This window comes from Rhinolophus sinicus, chromosome 13, assembly GCF_057876585.1.
Source record: "Rhinolophus sinicus isolate RSI-liver-muscle chromosome 13, RSI-T2T, whole genome shotgun sequence".
NCBI classification, from domain to species: Eukaryota; Metazoa; Chordata; class Mammalia; order Chiroptera; family Rhinolophidae; genus Rhinolophus; species Rhinolophus sinicus.
Window position 1 is genome coordinate 45772159 of NC_142513.1, and position 12458 is coordinate 45784616.

The 12458-nt window shown below is 42.2% G+C and overlaps 1 protein-coding gene across 6 annotated transcripts in view; it reads right to left on the minus strand.

Moving 5' to 3' along the window:
- SYNDIG1 (synapse differentiation inducing 1) overlaps positions 1-12245 on the minus strand; it is a 154550-nt gene extending 142305 nt beyond the window's left edge. Inside the window, exons 1-2 of one of the 6 annotated variants that reach the window (XM_074317315.2) lie at positions 11720-12238; positions 10991-11111 (exon numbers count right to left, since the gene is read on the minus strand). The gene's annotated coding sequence lies outside the window, so the exon portion shown is untranslated. The other 5 variants (XM_088789304.1, XM_074317312.2, XM_074317313.2 and 2 more) reach the window with 5 other exon arrangements.
- Positions 12246-12458: the final 213 nt, after the last annotated feature.

Below are 12458 nucleotides of genomic sequence, written 5' to 3' on the forward strand. Positions count from 1 at the left end.
AATTGATAAAGAAGTAGTAGTATGTATACACAATGGAATACTATTCGGCGGTAAGGAAAGATGATATAGGAACATTTGTGACAACATGGATGGATCTTGAGAGTATGATGCTAAGCGAAATAAGTCAAACAGAAAAAGCAGAGAACCATATGATATCACCGATATGTGGTATATAAACCAAAAACAACAAAAGAACAAGACAAACAAATGAGAAACAAAAACTCATAGACACAGACAATAGTTTAGAGGTTACCAGAGGGGGTGGGGGGTGGGAGATGAGGGTAAGTGGGATCAAATATATGGTGATGGAAGGAGAACTGACTCTGGGTGGTGAACACACAATGGGATTTATAGATGATGTACTACAGAATTGTACACCTGAAATCTATGTAATTTTACTAACAATTGTCACCCCAATAAATTAAAAATATATTTATAAGCACAAGAAATTTAGCAATACATTAAAAAGATCATACAACATGATCAAGTGGGATTTATTCCTGGGATGTGAGTTTGGTTCAATATATGCAAATCAATTAATGTGATGCACCAGATATAGTATGAAGGATAAAATTCATATGATTATATCAATAGATATAGAAAAAGCATTTAACAAAAACAGCAACCATTTGGAAAGAAAAATCTCAGCAAAATGGAAATAGAGGGAACATAGCACAACAAAAGAAAGGCCGTATATGACCAAACCCACAGATAACATCATACTCAAAGGTATAAAGCTAAAAGTGTTTTTGTTAAAATCAGGAATAAGACAAGGATGTCCACTTTCACCACTTTTATTTAACATAGTCATAGCCACAGCAATGAGAAAGGAAAAGAAATAAAAGGCATCCAAATTGGAAAAGAAGATTTTAAAATGTCATTATTGCGATTATATCATAGAAATGGAGGCATGAGGTATCTTGAAATCTCCCCTGGAATTTACCACAAATTGAACAGCTATAATTCCACAAAGGACTCCCTGCACAGCAGACAGGTAAGACTAAGAGAAACACATTTGAAATCATCTAAAGGTGGGTAAATTGGGCGAGTGGGAGAGAAGGAAAGGCGGAAGTACAGAGCTGTGGGCTGCACAGGCCACAGGAGTGACTCAGACCGTAAATTGGAGTTCCGAGCTCCTTGCATTCCAGAGCTACCCAAGTCGCCAGAGAGAGAAAAATTAGGACTGTTGGTGCTCCCCTCATGGCCCACAGTCCTACGTGAAGGATCAGGATATAACAGCGCAGAACTCAACACTCTGAGCAGAGACCTCTGAGCAAAGACTGAGGGAAGAAAGGTGAAAACAGCGGTCTAAGCCCTCACTGCCAAGCAGAGGACAGAAGGCATAGGCATGGAGCCTAGCCGAACCCTCCCTACCCTCACAGAGCTCACTCCATCCCCACCTCCCCAGTGATAGAAGCAGAATAGCAGCAGAGTTAGGTCAAAAGAACAGAATATTTGCAGTTCTGAGACCTTCAGCCTGCAGCCACAAACTCACAGTCCAATTATTTCCGGCGAAGGGGAGAGAGCCTTGGGTGAAGGACTGGTGTGCTGGTGGTCACCACCATTGCTCAGAGCCACCTCTCAAAACCCACTCCACCCCTGCCCCCACTTATCTGCGTGGATACCTGCAGGGGTAAAAAGAGCCACTGAAAACACAGGCTCTGCAACTGGTGCAGGAAGAGGCTTGGAACTTCAAAAGCTATCCACATCCACCCATGAAGGTGGTGCCCTGAAACTCAGGAAACCTGCTCACAGAGAAGAAACCCACCTTCCAGGGACCCCCACATTATGAGAGAAGCTGGAACAGTGCAGAGAAAATATAACACTATAGCATAAGAGAATAAAAGGCTGCAGTCGAAGAAAAAAGAAAAAGACCTCTTCCTATCAATGTGTTGCAGAATCCACTCCTGTGGATGCTAGGAAGAGAAACAATAATTCATTCATTGCCATGAATAACCAAAGTAACAAGGCAGCTCAGAAAGAAAATGGAAAGTCTTCAGAAAATGAACATAACAATATGGAAATATGAGACTTAAATGACAGATAATTCAAGATTGCAGTTCTGAAAGAGCTCAACGAGATGCAAGAAAGCACACAGGCAATTTAATGAACTCAAAAACACAATCAAAGAACAAAACAAACATCTTACCGAGAGATTGACATTTTAAAAAGAAACAAATAGAATTACTGGAGATTAAGAACTCAATGAAAGAAATAAAGAATGAAATAGCCAGCTTAGATAATAAAGCTAACCAAATGGACGAAAGAATCAGTAACATCAAAGATAGAAATCTGAAAACAAAAGAGATTGAAGAAGAGAGACTTGAGAGTTAAAGAACTGAAAGAACTCTACAAGAACTTTCTGACTCCATCAGAAAGAGCAATATGAGAATAATGAGCAAAGCAGAAGGAGAAGAGAGAAGGCAACAGAGAATATATTGAAACAAATAGTTGATGAGAACTTTACACACTTGTGGAAAGAACTGGATCCTCAAATCCAAGAAGCAAATAGAACACCTAATTACCTCAACCCAACAGGCCTTCTCCATGGCACATTGTATTGAAGCTGTCAAAATTAACAACAAAGAAAGAATCCCAAAGGCAGCCAGGGGAAAGAAGGTGGTAACTCACAAAGAAAAGCCCATTAGATTACCATCAGATTTTTCAGCAGAAATTCTACAAACCAGAAGGGAATGGAATTAAATGTTCAAACTATTGAAAGAAGGAACTTATGAGCCAAGTATAATATATCCAACGAAGATATCCTTCAGATATGAAAAAGGAATAAAGACATTTCCAGACATACAAAAGCTGAGGGAATTTTCTAACACACAACCTGCACTACAAGAAATATTGAAAAGGCTATTTGACCTGAAACAAAAAAGCAAAATAATACAAAACCATGAGTAGCATTACGAACAGAAGATAGAAGCAGGAAATGGGAATCCCTACACCAAATAGGACACTATATACTTCAACATAACATGCAAGGTGAAAAAAACAACAACCACTGAAATAAAAGAGAGAGAGGAAAAAGACAACTTGCTTCTGCAGTGCAGAATTCAACTCACAGCAAAAATAGATAACTTGTGAAAACAAAAACATAAAAGGGAAGAGAGTAAAGTTCTGAACAGGCACAAGGGAATGGATAAAGGAAGCATGCTGAAGAAAATGGAATACACTAACTATGAAACTTTCTTTTACATAAACATAATGGTAAACACGCAAAAAAAAAAATGGAACAAAATTATATAACATAATAAAAGACGAAACAAAGAAAAAATCATAGACTATCTCCACACTGAAATAATAGAAACAAAAAGGCAAAGAAACAATGCAGACACAGTCCTACCAGAAAACCACAGACAGTATGATAGGAAATCCTCATATGTCAATAATCACCCTAAATGTAAATGGGATGAACTCACCAATAACAAGGCACAGAGTAGCAGATTGGATCTAAAAACTAAACCCAACCATATACTGCCTCCTAGAGACACATCTCAGCTACAAGGACAAATATAGACTCAAAGTGAAAAGGTGGAAATTGACCCTTCAAGCAAATGGTATTCAGAGAAAAAGAGGTGTAGCTATACTGATATCAGATGTAACAGACTTCAGGTTAAAAAGGTAAAAAGACACAAAGATGGACATTTCATAATGATAAAGGGAACTATACAACAGGAAGATGTAACAGTCATTGATATGTATTCCCCCAATCAGGGAGCACCAAAATATACCAAGCAAATACTAACAAAACTAAACAGAGAAATTGACTAAAGCACAATTATAGTAGGGGACCTAAATACATCATTGACAGCTAGGAATAGATAATCCTAAGGGAAAAAAATGAAGAAAAATCAGCCCTAAATGACACATTAGGACATAATGGACATAATGAACATTTACAGAGAGCATCAGCCTACAATATCAGACTATACATTCTTTTCTAGTGTACATGGAACATTCTCAAGGATAGCCAATATACTGGAACAAAAACCAGTCTCAGCAAATTTAAGATTTTGAAATCATACCAAGCATATTCTCTGATCACAAGGCTTTGAAATTGGATATCAACTGCAAAGAGAAAGCAGGAAAAACCACAAATACGTGGAGGTTGAACAACATACTTTTAAAGAATGAATGTGTCAAAGAAGAAATAAGAGGAGAGATCAAAAGACACATAGAAACAAATGAGAATAAAAAGACATCCTACCAAAATTTTTTGGATGCAGTGAAAGCAGTTTTAAAAGGATAATTTATATCATTACAGGACTACTTCAAGAAACAAGAAAATCCCAAATAAATAACCTCACGTTACACCTTAAAGAACTAGAAAAAGAACAAATGAAACCCAAGCTCAGCAAAAGAAAGGAAATAATAAAAATCAGAGCAGAATTAAATGAAATAGAGAACAAAAAGACAATAGAAAAAATTAATGTGACAGAGAGCTGGGTCTTTGAAAAGATTAACAAAATTGACAAACCCTTGGCTAGACTCACTAAGATAAAAAGAGAAAAGACACTAACAAACAAAATCAGAAATGAAAGAGGGGAAGTTATCATGGATGCCACAGAACTATAAAGGATCATCCAAGAATACTATGAAGGCCTACATGCCACCAAATTCAATAACCTAGAAGAAATGGACAGGTTCTTAGAAACACATACCCTTCCAAGGCTGAACCATGAAGAACTGGAAAATCAGAACAGACCCATTACCAGTAACAAAATTGAATCAGTCATCCAAAACCTTCCCAAAAGCAAAAGTCCGGGACCAGATGGCTTCACTAGTGAATTCTACCAAACCTTCAAAGGGGATTTAATATCAATCCTGCTCAAACTCTTCCAAAAAATTGAAGAAGAGACAGTACTCCCTAACTCATTTTATGAGGCCAACATTACCCTGATACCAAAACCTGGTAAAGTCAACACACAAAAAAGAAAACTACAGATCAATATCTCTGATGAATACAGATGCAAAAGCCCTAAACAAAATTCTAGCAAATCGAATGCAACAATGCATTAAAAAGATTATTCATCACGACCAAGTGGGGTTCATCCCCGGGGCACAAGGATGGTTCAACATCCACAAATCCATCAATGTGATACATCACATAAACAAAATAAAGGACAAAAATCACGTGATTATATCAATTGATGCAGAAAGCATTTGACAAGACACAACATCATTTATGATTAAAACACTTAATAAAATAGATATAGACGGAAAACACCATAACATAATAAAGGCCATATATGAGAAACCCTCAGCTAATCTCATAATTAATAGTGAAAAACTGAAGCCCTTTGCTCTACGTTCAGGAACACAACAGGGCTGTCCCCTATCACCTCTGCTTTTCAACATAGTGTTGGAAGTCCTTGCCACAGCAATAAAGCAAGACAAAGAAAGAAAAGGCACAGAAATTGGGAATGAAGAAGTTAAACTGTCACTCTTTGCAGATGACATGATACTATATACAGAAAACCCTAAAGACTCTACCAAGAAGCTATTAGAAACAGTCAGCGAATACAGAAAAGTTGCTGGCTACAAAGTGAACGTACAAAAGTCCATTGCATTCCTATATACCAGAAATGAAATCTCAGAAAAAGAAATAAAAAAAAAAATTCCTTTTGCAATTGTAGCAAACAGAATAAAATACCTAGGAATAAACATAACCAAGGATGTGAAAGACCTATATGCTGAAAACTATAAGACATTTTTAAAAGAAATTGAAGAAGACCCAAAGAAATGGAAAGACATTCCATGCTCATGGATTGGAAGAATCAACATAGTTAAAATGGCCATATTACCCAAAGCAATATACAGATTCAATGCAATCCCCATCAAAATCCCTATGGCATTTTAAAAATAAATAGAACAAAAATCATCAGATTTCTTTTGAAACCACAAAAGATCCCGAATAGCCAAAGCAATCTTAAGGAACAACAACAATGTTGGAGTTTTCCCTCTCCCTGACTTTAGCTTGTACTACAGGGCAACAATAATCAAAACAGCATGGTATTGGCAGAAAAACAGACACATAGACCAATGGAATAGAATTGAGAACCCAGAAATAAAACCACATGAATATGGACAGAAAATTTTTGACAAAGAAGCAAAAAATATACAATGGAGAAAAGACAGCCTCTTCAGTAAATTGTGCTGGCGGAATTGGGAAGCCACGTGCAAGAGAATGAAACTGGACTGCTACCTGTCACCATGTACCAAAATTAATTCAAAATGGATCAAAGACTTAAGCATAAGACCTGACACAATAAACTGCATAGAAGAAAACATAGGTACTAAACTTATGGACCTTGGGTTCAAAGAGCATTTTATGAACTTGACTCCAAAGGCAATGGAAGTAAAAGCTAAAATAAACGAATGGGACTATCTGAAACTTAAAAGCTTCTGCACAGCAAAAGAAACCATCGACAAAATAAAGAGGCAACCAACAGAATGGAAGAAGATTTTTGCAAACAGTGCCTCCAATAAGGTCCTAATATCCAAAATATGCAAGGAAGTCGTACAACTCAACAACAAAAAACCAAACAACCCAATTGAAAAATGGGCAGACGACTTGAAGAGACATTTCTCCAAAGAGGACATACAAATGGCAAATAGACATATGAAAAAATGCTCAACATCACTAATCATCAGAGAACTGCAAATAGAAACCACAATGAGATATAACCTCACCCCAGTTAGAATTGCTATCATCAACAAGACAAAGAGTAACTAGTGTTGGAGAGGCTGTGGAGAAAAGGGAGCCCTCTTACACTGTTGGTGGGAATACAGATTGGTGCAGCTATTATGGAGGGCAGTGTGGAGGTTCCTCAAAAAATTATGAAAAGAATTACCACATGACCCAGCAATCCCTCTCCTGGGTATCTACCCAAAAAATATGAAAATATTTATCCATAAAGATACGTGTGCTCCAATGTTCATTGCAGCTTTGTTTATGGTGGCCAAGGCATGGAAACAACCAAAATGTCCTTCGATAGATGAATGGATAAAGAAGTTGTGGTATATATACACCATGGAATACTATTCGGCATTAAGAAAAGATGAAATAGGACCATTTGTGACAACATGGATGGATCTTGAGATTATAATGCTAAGCGAAATAAGTCAAACAGAAAAAGCACAGAACCATTTGATTTCATTGATATGTGGTATATAAACCAAAAACAGCAAAAGAACAAGACAAACAGATGAGAAACAAAAACTCATAGACACAGTAGTTTATGGTTACCAGAGGGTAAGGGGGTTGGGGGGTGGGAGATGAGGGTAAAGGGGATCAAATATATGGTGATGGAAGGAGAACTGACTCTGGGTGCTGAACACACAATGGGATTTATAGATGATGAAATACAGAATTGTACACCTGAAATCTATGTAATTTTACTAACAATTGTACCCCAATAAATTTAATAATAATAAAAAATGGTGCTTTGTGGTTTATTGGTTATCTTTTATAATGTTTTATCCTAGAGAACATGCATCATATAACTTTTGTAATGTGACATGAATTTCAGTTTAGTTGTGTTAATGACACATTTCATGAGCTATTGCTCATAAGCCTTCCTATACATCTTTCCTCTAAATCCCTGCCCACCTGAATGTCTAAACCACTCAAGCACATCCCTATATGAGAATGTTACCTGCATGGACATGTACACACTGTCCTTATTCTGACTCTCCTCAACAAGGACACACGTGAAAATAAAGGTCTGGAGTCCTTTCCTGTTTGAGAGAGCCATGGGATGCAAAGGAAACATTCAGTTAAGACACTGACGTGTTCTCAATAGTCTTCCCCATTTAAAAAAATTGTGACAACCATAGACATTTTGTTTTCAAACTCCTGGAAAGAACATGGTTGAAAAGAAAAAGAATCTCACAAAATTTTTTTTTTAATTTTATTTTATTAAATTTATTGGGGTGACAAATTTAAGTGGTCTAAGATCATTGAGCACACAAGCAACAGAGCCCAGAGTTTAAAACCTAAGTCTTCCACAGGCACTCTAAAAATTATAATGGGGAGGCAGGGCAGCCACAGATATGGGAAAATCACAAATGTGTGTCTCACTGACTCCTCTCTCCCCCACTCCCAGTTGCAATGTAGTATACTGCCTGCTTGAAGTAAATAAAGTGACAATGAGGACACTGAATTGTAGCCTGGTACCTGAAAGAGTTACTGCAGCTTCTCTTTAAAACACATGTTTATGAACCCTCAGGAATAATTTGAAATATCTAAATATCTTGCACAGAGAATATTGAACAATCATTGTTAAAACTACCTACTTAAAAAAAAAAAAAAACCTACCTACTTCATTCCAATTCTGGTGTCATGGGCAGGATGCTGGTCAGCCTATCTTTAATGTTTTGAATATTTAATGTTTGAATATCTTTAATGTTTTGCTTTTTTGAGTCCAATGTTTTGTTGGTCCAATGTCTGCAATATAAAGATATTGGGTCAAAAGCTATGGCTCCAGTGTCATCTCACGCCAGCGTGTTTCCACAAAACAACCTTTTGACTTTCCATTGAAAGAACAGAATGTTTTGCTACTCATTTAGCCCCATTGCTTCACGGCTACTGACAAATGAACACTCCATCCTTCAATCCTTGCCACCATCATCCACTCATTAAAAGAATTTTGCTGGTAACTTGAAGTCTGCTCAAACTATAGGTCACAATCAGTCTGTGTTGGCCATGAGAATCTCCAATGTGCACGGGGGCCCTGCAAAGGCGGGAGAGGCTCAGAGTCATACTGTCATGGAAAGACAAGGTTTTCTTTGAGGGAAAAAAGACATAAAACTGCTCACTTACAGGATGGTTATTCATATTACAAAAGGTTAGCTAAGGATACCTTTAAATAGTGTAACTTATAAAGATATTCAGAAGTCTGACTGAATCCTCCAAGAACATCATTGACAGTTTTTAGGAATGGTTTTTATATAAAGGATGGTGCAGAGATGTGCAGGTTGGGAGAGGACCATGTAAGCATGTGTGTGTGGGGGTCACCCCCCACTGTCTCTGGAGGCTTTCTCCACGCTATTCGCTAGCCAACAATAACCACACTTGGAACTAAATTTGAGCAAGTAGTGTCTCTCTAGTGGGTGATGTGATTGGTGTTATGATCAAATGTTTTCTAATTAAGAGATGAAATATTTAGTACTCTTCAGAACCTCAGAATAGCACTATCTTTGATAGAAAACTTGAATAAGAAAATATGTTTGTATTCTCTTATAATAGTAATAACTCCCAGAAAACTTGAGTTAGAGTTAATGAGAAAGATGAGTTGAGTCCAGTGTAGTACTATTATGTCATGCTAAATATGGAAGAAATTAACTGCTTATTATTTATGAAATTATTTTTAAAACTTTTACCAAAAAAAGAAAAAAGGTTTTTTTGTCTATCATGGTTCAACTGGATTTTTGCCTATCCCCTGCACATCAAATGGTATAAGTCAAATCTATGTTGTTTCAAGTGTCTCTTTTTCCCAGGATCTGGGTTTCTCCTTCTCCCTTTAGTTCCCCACTTCATGTCTCAAGGAATGTTAGCAGATTTTCTTTTTCTATCCCAAAATGAAAATGGGGGGTGTTTTTGTTTTTATTTTAACATCACATATGTTCTGGTGGAATCATTTAAAGCAGTCATTTCTGAGTAGGTGAAAATGATATGAAACTTCATCAGCTGGAGATACAGGGGAATGCATCTAGAGGTGAAATAGCTTGCAATGGGTTTTTAAATCCTTCATCAAACATGGCCTCCAGAACTCCAAGAAGGGGCAGTAAACACGGAGGAAGGGCAAAAAGTTAATGAGTGTGGTGGCGGGATGAGGTGTACACTGGAGATTTAGTGTACTATTCCCTCTATCCTTACGTACCATTGAAATTTTCCATAATAAAAAAAAACTTGAAACATAGATTTCCCAATTATTTCCTTTATTTAACAAGGTCCCTCTTGATAAGGACTATTACATTTTCCGGAAGTAGGTGGGGGCAGGGTGGGAGAGGGCACCAGATTAGCCATAAATCAACATTTGCTCCTTGAAAAAGTGCCAGAGGGTGTTAGCCAGAGGGAGGAAGGGCTCTTCCTCACACATCCCACAGGCCCAGCACTTGTGGTGTGATCTCCAGAAAGACATTCCACACAACTGCAAGGCACAAAGCATGCAACAATTCATCAGAAAATTCAGCTCCAGCTACTAGAACGGACTTGTCCTCGCTAGAACGGACCTCAGACTACCCCGGCCCCTTGGCGGCTAATTTTCACTTTAACTGCTGGGAGAATTTCAGACCCCTCTTGCAGGACTACATTCCTGAACCAACGGCACTGCCCAGGTAACCGCACCTCAGCAAAGAAAAGTTGGCTCGCTCCTCCTGGGTTTGTTACCAGGCTGCTCACCCTACAGACTGCAGGTCTGCGCAACACGCCTCTTCTTTTGGGCTCTGACCAAACACACTGGCCAGCAGGAGTGGGACGGACAGACTCGCGCGCACGCCCCACCGCCTGAAAACAGAGTAGCGCACGCCCTAGTCCCCAAATCAGCCTCGGATAGTGCTGCCCTAAACACCAGGACCTGGCCAAGGAAGGTGCAGACATCCAGTGCCCGCCAGTAGCATGGCAGCGCTAGCGCATCTGACGCAAAAGGGCTTCCAGCACCTGAAGTCTGGGTGCTAGGAGTCCAAACCTCTGCGTGAGAGCAGACCCCAGAGGAAATTAAATGCGACCAGCGGACCCCTTCCTCTAGTTCTTCAGAAAAGTCAAGCGACCACCTAGCAGCCTTCCCAAAGCAGGGTTGCGAGCACCCATTCTTCTTGGATCATAGAGAAAATGCACAGCTATCCAAACCCCTTCCCTAAGGAAAATGCTCAACTCTGTCGTCCAGGTTCCTCTCCCTACTGCTGGGAAAGCGCACACAAAGAGTCCGGAATCATACCTAGGGAAATCGAGACTAGAACTTGAACCCTCCATACGCACCCAATTGCTTCCCTCTCCGCGCCTGGTCTGGTGGCTCCCAGGGACCAGGCAGTTCACCGATGCCTGTCCTGTCCTCGTCGGCATGAGGGATTCGGGGAGTTCCTGCCTTCGTCCAGGTCGCCTGTTAGGAGATTCCAACCCCAGCGCATTTGAACCCTCGCCTTCCTTTTCCCATCAGCTATGTGAAAATCGAAGCCCGCTTTCCTTCCTGGCCACAGGTGGACCTTGGTCCCCAGCTCCGCGGCTGCCCACTCACCAGCCGCAGCCAGTCTCCTTCGGGTCGCTCCAGAATGTCGACCGAACCCGCAGAGCCCATGCCCACAGTGCGCCGTCACGGCCTGGGCAGCCCAGCTCTGCTGCGCCCCCAGATCTCGGGCTCACTAGCTCCACGGACTATACGCAGCAGCCCCTCCGTGTCGCCTGGGCGCCAGGGATGGCGAGGAGCCAAGCTGCAGCCTGAGCTGAGAGCACCCCGCCCCTTCCTCGGCATCTTCCTCGCCCGCTCTGTCCTCCCCTCGCGGCTGGCGACCTCGCGCCTCACGGGTGCCGCCGCAGCGACCACCCGGACTCACGCCGGGCGCGCGCCGCCACCGGGTCTGCGCGCTCCAGGCGGAGCCAGGACGCCCTCCCTCGCGGGGCCGCCTCTGGTGCTCGCCGCCCGCCCGCAAGCCCCCGCCCCGCTCGAGCCAGCCCCTCCGCCGCCCGCAGTGCCTGGGCGGTGGGACTTACCTCCGGCACAAGGTGCCCGGGTTAGTGCGCCCAGGCGGCCTCCAGCAAGTCTCCGGAGCGAGCAAGCGTGAGGGGCGCGGGGCGGGGCGGCTCCCGCCTTTGCTCCTCAGCTCCTCGGCTCGCTCCTTATCTGCCCTCCCCTTCTCTTCGATCCCTTCTGCACCGCTGCTCTACCCCCACTTATGCCCGCTCTGCGCTTGCCGCCCGCGCTAGCCGCCCGCGCCCCAGCAGTCCGGCGCGTACTGGAGCGCAGGACTACAGACAGCGGCGGCAGCGCGGGCGGCTGGGAGCTCCTGGCCTTGTGGATCCTAGGAAAGGAAGGGGTGAGGGGAGACTCCTGCGGCGCGCGCCTGGCCTGCGGGTTGAGGAAGGGGAGCTCCGGGGCACGCCGCTCGGCTTGCGGAGCCTGGCGACACGCGTGCAGGAGACAGCAGCCACGGGCTCTAGGGGAGGATGGCAGGGAGGAAAAAAAGGAGGGGGTAGAAGGGGAGGAAGAGGAGGAGGGAGAAGGAGGAGAAGGAGGGGGAGGGGAGGAAGGGGAAGAGGGGGAGGGAGGGAAGGGGAGGAGGAGGAGGGGGAGGGGGAGGGGGCAGAGGGAGGAGGAGGAGGAGGAGGAAGAGGAGGAGGAGGAGGAGGAGGAGGAGGAGGAGGAGGAGGAGGAGGAGGAGGAGGAGGAGGAAAGTTCCCTGCAAGAAGGTGGCCGCCAACTTTACCCCAGGCAGACCTGGCCCCCGCCGGT